Raw genomic sequence first — 8,838 nt, 5'->3', positions numbered from 1 at the left:
TACCCCAACAATCATCGTGCCACTCTTCGCAGAGAGGTGATAGACGCCAACGAGCCCGCGCATAGCAATCGAGGTGTAAAAAGGGCGTTGAAGGCAGGAAGCCTGGACGAAAGAGGCTACGAGGTCACCTCGAAGCGGTCTAAGAATCGGGCGCACTTGGGGCGACTACCAGTGCCAACCCCTTATCCCGCGGTGCGTCCGACACACAGAAATTTCCAAGGCGGCCAAGGAGCCTCCCCGCATAGCAATCGGGGTGTGAGGTTACGGATGCAGCATTGATAGCAATCGAGGTGTGAGGCGAAGGATGCAGAAGTGAGAGCCGAGGGATGTAGCAGAGATAGCAATCGGGGTGTGTGATGCAGAAGAGATAGCAATCGAGGTGTGCGGTGGGAAGGGCCCAGCAGCCAGAATGCATGAAGCGACGGATGAAGCAGTGATGACAACCGGGCTGTGAGGAGAGGAGGGATGCAGCCAAGAAAGCAATCAGGGCTCGAGGCAAGGGATGCATCAAGGATAGCAATCATGTTGTGAGGCGAGATTCCAAAGGCTAAACGTGAGAGGCTGCAGGGTCGACTCAGAGAGGTCTATGCATGTGAGAGGCTGAAAGCAAGGTCGACTCGGAGCGGTCTATGCATCGGGCGCGCTTGGGGCGACTACCAGTGCCAACCCCTTATCCCGCGACGCGTCCGACAAAGAGAACGTTCCAAGGCGGCAGAGGAGGTTACCAGCCGAAGGATGCAGTAGCAATAACAGGTATAGTTCCGCGGCGGCCGAGAAGACTCACCGCATAGGAATCGGGATGCGAGGCGAGGGATGCGGCGGGAAGGCCCCGACGGCTAAACGGAAGAGGCTGCAGGGCCGCCTCGGAATGGTCCAAGCATCGGATGCGATTGGGACGACTACCAGTGCCAACCCCTTATCCCGCGATGCGTCCGATACACAGATAGTTCCAAGGCGGCCGAGGAGCCTCACCGCATATCAATCGGGGTGCGAGGCGAGGGATGGGGCGGGAAGGCCCCAACGGCTAGACGGAAGAGGCTTCAGGGCCACCTCGGAATGGTCCAAGCATCGGACGCGCTTGGGGCGACTGCCAGTGCCAACCCCTTATCCCGCGATGCGTCCGATACACAGATGGTTCCAAGGCGGCCGAGGAGCCTCACCGCATAGCAATCGGGGGTGCGAGGCGAGGGATGGGGCGGGAAGGCCCCAACGGCTAGACGGAAGAGGCTTCAGGGCCGCCTAGGAATGGTCCAAGCATCGGACACGCTTGGGGCGACTACCAGTGACAGCCCCCTATCCCGCGATGCGTCCGATACGAAGATGGTTCCAAGGCGGCCGAGGAGCCTCACCGCATAGCAATCGGGGTGCGAGGTGGGGGATGCGGCGAGATGGCCCCAACGGCTAGACGGAAGAGGCCACAGGGCCGCGTCGGAATAGTCCAAGCATCGGACGCGCTTGGGGCGACTACCAGTGACAACCCCTTATCCCGCGATGCGTCCGATACGAAGATAGTTCCAAGGCGGCCGAGGAGCCTCACCGCATAGCAATCGGGGTGCGAGGTGGGGGATGCGGCGAGATGGCCCCAACGGCTAGACGGAAGAGGCTGCAGGGCCGCCTCGGAATAGTCCAAGCATCGGACGCGCTTGGGGCCACTACCAGTGACAACCCCTTATCCCGCGATGCGTCCGATACGAAGATAGTTCCAAGGCGGCCGAAGAGCCTCACCGCATAGCAATCGGGGTGCGAGGTGGGGGATGCGGCGAGATGGCCCCAACGGCTAGACGGAAGAGGCCACAGGGCCGCCTCGGAATAGTCCAAGCATCGGACGCGCTTGGGGCGACTACCAGTGACAACCCCTTATCCCGCGATGCGTCCGATACGAAGATAGTTCCCAGGCGGCCGAGGAGCCTCACCGCATAGCAATCGGGGTGCGAGGCGAGGGATGCGGCGAGATGGCCCCAAAGGCTAGACGGAAGAGGCTGCAGGGCTGCCTCGGAATAGTCCAAGCATCGGACGCGCTTGGGGCGACTACCACTGCCAACCCCTTATCCCGCGATGCGTCCGATACACAGATAGTTCCGAGGCGGCCGAGGAGGTGGGGGATGCAGCGAGATGGCCCCAACGGCTAGACGGAAGAGGCTGCAGGGCCGCCTCGGAATAGTCCAAGCATCGGACGCGCTTGGGGCGACTACCAGTGACAACCCCTTATCCCGCGATGCGTCCGATACACAGATAGTTCCGAGGCGGCCAAGGAGCCTCACCGCATAGCAATCGTGGTGCGAGGTGGGGGATGCGGCGAGATGGCCCCAACGGCTAGACGGAAGAGGCTGCAGGGCCGCCTCGGAATGGTCCAAGCATCGGATGCGCTTGGGGCGACTACCACTGCCAACCCCTTATCCCGCGATGCGTCCGATACACAGATAGTTCCAAGGCGGCCGAGGAGCCTCACAGCATAGCAATCAGGGTGCGAGGCGAGGGATGCGGCGAGAAAGCCCCAACGGCTAGAGGGAAGAGGCTTCAGGTCCGCCTCGGAATGGTCCAAGCATCGGACGCGCTTGGGGCGACTACCAGTGACAACCCCTTATCCCGCGACGCGTCCGATACACAGATAGTTCCAAGGCGGCCGAGGAGCCTCACCGCATAGCAATCGGGGTGCGAGGCGAGGGATGCGGCGAGAAGGACCCAACGGCTACACGGAAGAGGCTTCGGGGCCGCCTCGGAATGGTCCAAGCATCGGACGCGCTTGGGGCGACTACCAGTGACAACCCCTTATCCCGCGACGCGTCCGATACACAGATAGTTCCAAGGCGGCCGAGGAGCCTCACCGCATAGCAATCGGGGTGCGAGGCGAGGGATGCGGCGAGAAGGACCCAACGGCTAGACGGAAGAGGCTTCGGGGCCGCCTCGGAATGGTCCAAGCATCGGACGCGCTTGGGGCGACTACCAGTGACAACCCCTTATCCCGCGACGCGTCCAATACACAGATAGTTCCAAGGCGGCCGAGGAGCCTCACCGCATAGCAATCGGGGTGCGAGGCGAGGGATGCGGCGAGAAGGACCCAACGGCTAGACGGAAGAGGCTTCGGGTCCGCCTCGGAATGGTCCAAGCATCGGACGCGCTTGGGGCGACTACCAGTGACAACCCCTTATCCCGCGACGCGTCCGATACACAGATAGTTCCAAGGCGGCCGAGGAGCCTCACCGCATAGCAATCGGGGTGCGAGGCGAGGGATGCGGCGAGAAGGACCCAACGGCTAGACGGAAGAGGCTTCGGGTCCGCCTCGGAATGGTCCAAGCATCGGACGCGCTTGGGGCGACTACCAGTGACAACCCCTTATCCCGCGACGCGTCCGATACACAGATAGTTCCAAGGCGGCCGAGGAGCCTCACCGCATAGCAATCGGGGTGCGAGGCGAGGGATGCGGCGAGAAGGACCCAACGGCTAGACGGAAGAGGCTTCGGGTCCGCCTCGGAATGGTCCAAGCATCGGACGCGCTTGGGGCGACTACCAGTGACAACCCCTTATCCCGCGACGCGTCCGATACACAGATAGTTCCGAGGCGGCCGAGGAGCCTCACCGCATAGCAATCGGGGTGCGAGGCGAAGGATGCGGCGAGAAGGACCCAACGGCTAGACGGAAGAGGCTTCGGGTCCGCCTCGGAATGGTCCAAGCATCGGACGCGCTTGGGGCGACTACCAGTGACAACCCCTTATCCCGCGACGCGTCCGATACACAGATAGTTCCAAGGCGGCCGAGGAGCCTCACCGCATAGCAATCGGGGTGCGAGGCGAGGGATGCGGCGAGAAGGACCCAACGGCTAGACGGAAGAGGCTTCAGGGCCGCCTCGGAATGGTCCAAGCATCGAACGCGCTTGGGGCGACTACCAGTGACAACCCCTTATCCCGCGACGCGTCCGATACACAGATAGTTCCGAGGCGGCCGAGGAGCCTCACCGCATAGCAATCGGGGTGCGAGGCGAGGGATGCGGCGAGAAGGACCCAACGGCTAGACGGAAGAGGCTTCAGGGCCGCCTCGGAATGGTCCAAGCATCGGACGCGCTTGGGGCGACTACCAGTGACAACCCCTTATCCCGCGACGCGTCCGATACACAGATAGTTCCGAGGCGGCCGAGGAGCCTCACCGCATAGCAATCGGGGTGCGAGGCGAGGGATGCGGCGAGAAGGACCCAACGGCTAGACGGAAGAGGCTTCAGGGCCGCCTCGGAATGGTCCAAGCATCGGACGCGCTTGGGGCGACTACCAATGACAACCCCTTATCCCGCGACGCGTCCGATACACAGATAGTTCCGAGGCGGCCGAGGAGCCTCACCGCATAGCAATCGGGGTGCGAGGCGAGGGATGCGGCGAGAAGGACCCAACGGCTAGACGGAAGAGGCTTCAGGGCCGCCTCGGAATGGTCCAAGCATCGGACGCGCTTGGGGCGACTACCAGTGACAACCCCTTATCCCGCGACGCGTCCGATACACAGATAGTTCTGAGGCGGCCGAGGAGCCTCACCGCATAGCAATCGGGGTGCGAGGCGAGGGATGCGGCGAGAAGGACCCAACGGCTAGACGGAAGAGGCTTCAGGGCCGCCTCGGAATGGTCCAAGCATCGGACGCGCTTGGGGCGACTACCGTTGCCAACCCCTTATCCCGCGATGCGTCTGATACACAGATAGTTCCGAGGCGGCCGAGGAGCCTCACCGCATAGCAATCGGGTTGCGAGGCAGATTATTGGGAAGGGAACCCCCTGGGATGCGGCTCAAGCAGTGCCCAAAGGGACTGGAATGCGGAATCACATCGAGAGACCCAAATGCTATACGAGGGCTCAAATCGAATTATCGATTTGGCCACGACATGGACGCATCGGAACGACTACCTTTGCCGAACCACTCGCAATTGCATCCATACCGAAACCAATAGACATTTCCGTTAGAGCCCTCGCATAGCATTCGGGAATCTCGCATGCCCCTCTAAATCGACCAATGCTGGCGCTCAATGAAAATCCGAGCGCTACCACCGTTCGAGCGCCAGCATTGGTCGAGTTAGAGGGGCACGGGGGAGAATGCTCCAGTCAACACCTCCCCTATATAAGTTATTTGTCCGATTCTCGCACAACCGTAGTCTGCCTCGTCGAATCAAACAACGGTCCCAGATTCCGACTTCCGTTCCGTAGAGACCCAAAAGCTAGATGGAGGCTCGCAAGAAAGAGAGTCGGCGCATAGCAATCGGGTTTCTCGAACGTTTAGGGACCGAGCTCACTTGCGGATAGGGCAAAATCCGCCAAGCAACCCAAAAGCTAGACGGGGGCTCGAATCGAATCGCCTAGGCGGCCACAACAACGACGTGTTGGATCGACTACCAGTGCCAAACCATTCAGCAAGACTAGTCTGTGTCGAGGCCGGATAGAGATTCTCAGAGAGCGCCCGCATAGCATTTAGGAGACCTGCCGCGTCCCTCACACTCGACAAATGGTGGTGCACGTTTATAAATCCGAGCGATCCCAACCCTTTCAAGCACCAACATCGGTCGAGATAGAGGGGCACGGAGGGGGCTGCGTGAGACAACACAGTCCCCTATATAAGTTATTTGTCCGATTCTCACACATCCGAAGAATGGTCATCAAATCGGACAACAGCCCAAACTTCCGACTTCCGTCCCAGAAAGCCCAAGAGCTATCTAAAACGTTCATGGCCGGAACTCGATCGCGGCTATACCAGTCCGCCAAGCAACCCAAAAGCTAGACTGGAGCTCTAGTCGAATCACCTCTGTGGCCATTGCAAGGACGTGTTGGAGCGACTACCATTGCCGAACCATTCCGCAGGTCGAGTCCATACCAAGGCCGCATAGAGATTCACGATGAGCTCCTGCATAGCAATCAGGAGACTTGCCGTGTCCATCACAATCGATAAATCCTGGTGCAAGATTTTTGCATCCGAGCGCTCCAACCAGTCGAGCACCAGCATCAATCGACATAAACGGGCACGGGGGGAGGATGCTCGAGAACACTACCTCCCCTATATAAGTTATTTGTCCGATTCTCAAGCAGCCGAAGTCTGGTCATCGAATCGGGTCAAAGACCACAACTTCCGACTTTACCCACAATGCAAGTCATCGAATCGAACATCGGCCCCCGAGTCGGACTCCATGCGTATGTCAGGTCATCGGACCCAAATTCCGCCTTCCTGCGCATGGCGGGCCATCAATATCAACTCGGTCATCGGACCCAAACTCCGCCTTTTTGCGTATGGCACGCCTTCAAATCGGTCATCGGACCCAAATTCCGCCTTCCTGTGCATGGCGGGCCATCAACATCAACTCGGTCATCGGACCCAAATTCCGCCTTTCTGCGCATGGCACGCCATCAACTCGGTCATCGGACCCAAATTCCGCCTTCCTGCGCATGGCAGGTCATCGGACACAAATTCAGACCTCGCCAATATGCCTACGTATCGAATCGGTCATCGGACCCAACTTCCGACTTCATCCATACTGTAGGGTCTTTGAGGTTGGCGCGGTGCGCTCAACCCAGGGAGTCGACCCATCGAAGCATACACCTCCCCTATATAAGCTATTTGTCCGATTCCCACACCTGTGTAGTTTGCACCTCTGACCAGGACATCGACCCCAACTTCCGAACTCGACTGCAACGACGGCACCAGCGCCTTGGTGCGCACCTTGCGACGCACAGTCCCAACATTCGCCTTCCTGCACATGGCAGGTCATCGGACCCAAATTCCGACCTCGCGAGTATGCCTACATATCGAATCGGTCATCGGACCCAACTTCCGACTTCATCCATACCGTAGGGTCTTTGAGGTTGGCGCGGTGCGCTCAACCCAGGGAGTCGACCCAACGAAGCATACACCTCCCCTATATAAGCTATTTGTCCGATTCCCACACCTGTGTAGTTTGCACCTCCGATCAAGACATCGACCCCAACTTCCGAACTCGCCTCCAACGACCGAACCAGCGCCTTGGTGCGCACCTTGCAACGCACAGTGCCAACATTCGCCTTCCTGCACGTGGCAGGTCATCGGACCCAAATTCCGACCTCGCGAGTATGCCTACATATCGAATCGGTCATCGGACCCAACTTCCGACTTCATCCATACCGTAGGGTCTTTGAGGTTGGCGCGGTGCGCTCAACCCGGGGAGTCGACCCAACGAAGCATACACCTCCCCTATATAAGCTATTTGTCCGATTCCCACACCTGTGTAGCTTGCACCTCCGATCAGGACATCGACCCCAACTTCCGAACTCGACTAAAAAGACCGCACCAGCGCCTTGGTGTGCACCTTGCAACGCACAGTGTCAACATTCGCCTTCCTGCACATGGCAGGTCATCGGACCCAAATTCCGACCTCATGAGCATACCTACTAATCGAATCGGTCATCGGACCCAACTTCCGACTTCATCCATACCGTAGGGTCTTTGAGGTTGGCGCGGTGCGCTCAACCTGGGGAGTCGACCCATCGAAGCATACACCTCCCCTATATAAGCTATTTGTCCGATTCCGACACCTGTGTAGTTTGCACCTCCGCTCAGGACATCGACCCCAACTTCCGAACTCGCCTGCAACGACCGAACCAGCGCCTTGGTGCGCACCAAAAGTGCGCACTTTTGGAGGGCACTTTTCTGCGCTCCAAAGGTGCGCACTTTTGGAGGGCACTTTTTGGAGGGCACTTTTCTGCGCTCCAAAGGTGCGCACTTTTGGAGGGCACTTTTTGGAGGGCACTTTTCTGCGCTCCAAAGGTGCGCACTTTTGGAGGGCACTTTTTGGAGGGCACTTTTCTGCGCTCCAAAGGTGCGCACTTTTGGAGGGCACTTTTTGGAGGGCACTTTTCTGCGCTCCAAAGGTGCGCACTTTTGGAGGGCACTTTTTGGAGGGCACTTTTCTGCGCTCCAAAGGTGCGCACTTTTGGAGGGCACTTTTTGGAGGGCACTTTTCTGCGCTCCAAAGGTGCGCACTTTTGGAGGGCACTTTTTGGAGGGCACTTTTCTGCGCTCCAAAGGTGCGCACTTTTGGAGGGCACTTTTTGGAGGGCACTTTTCTGCGCTCCAAAGGTGCGCACTTTTGGAGGGCACTTTTTGGAGGGCACTTTTCTGCGCTCCAAAGGTGCGCACTTTTGGAGGGCACTTTTTGGAGGGCACTTTTCTGCGCTCCAAAGGTGCGCACTTTTGGAGGGCACTTTTGTGCACTCCAAAGGTGCGCACTTTTGGAGGGCACTTTTCCTGTGCTCCAAAGGTGCACACCTAGGTGAGCACCTTCGACCACACCTTGTAGCACACCAAACTCTGACTTTCGACTTCATCCGCAATGCAGGGTCTTTGAGGTTGGCGCAATGCGCACAACCAGGGGAGTCGACCCATCAAACCCAACACCTCCCCTATATAAGCTATTTGTCTGATTCTCATACATGCGTAGCCTGCAGGAGCAATTAGGACATCGACCCCAACTTTCGGCTTCTAAACGAAAACAAGGTCTTTGAGGTTGGTGTAATGCGAACAACTAGGGGAGTCAACCCATCAAACCCAACACCTCCCCTATATAAGCTATTTGTCTGATTCTCATACATGTGTAGTCTACAGGAGCAATTAGGACATCGACCCCAACTTTTGACTTCTTAACGAAAACAAGGTCTTTGAGGTTGACGTAATGCGCACAACCAGGGGAGTCGACCCATCAAACCCAACACCTCCCCTATATAAGCTATTTGTCCGATTCTCATACATGTGTAGCCTGCAGGAGCCATTAGGACATTGACCCCAACTTTTGACTTCTTAACGAAAACAAGGTCTTTGAGGTTGGCGTAATGCGCACAACCAAGGGAG

Source organism: Cryptomeria japonica, unplaced genomic scaffold, assembly GCF_030272615.1.
Source record: "Cryptomeria japonica unplaced genomic scaffold, Sugi_1.0 HiC_scaffold_107, whole genome shotgun sequence".
Classification (NCBI taxonomy): Eukaryota; Viridiplantae; Streptophyta; class Pinopsida; order Cupressales; family Cupressaceae; genus Cryptomeria; species Cryptomeria japonica.
The sequence above is the reverse complement of the archived record's forward strand: the minus strand, read 5'-3'. Positions refer to the sequence as shown.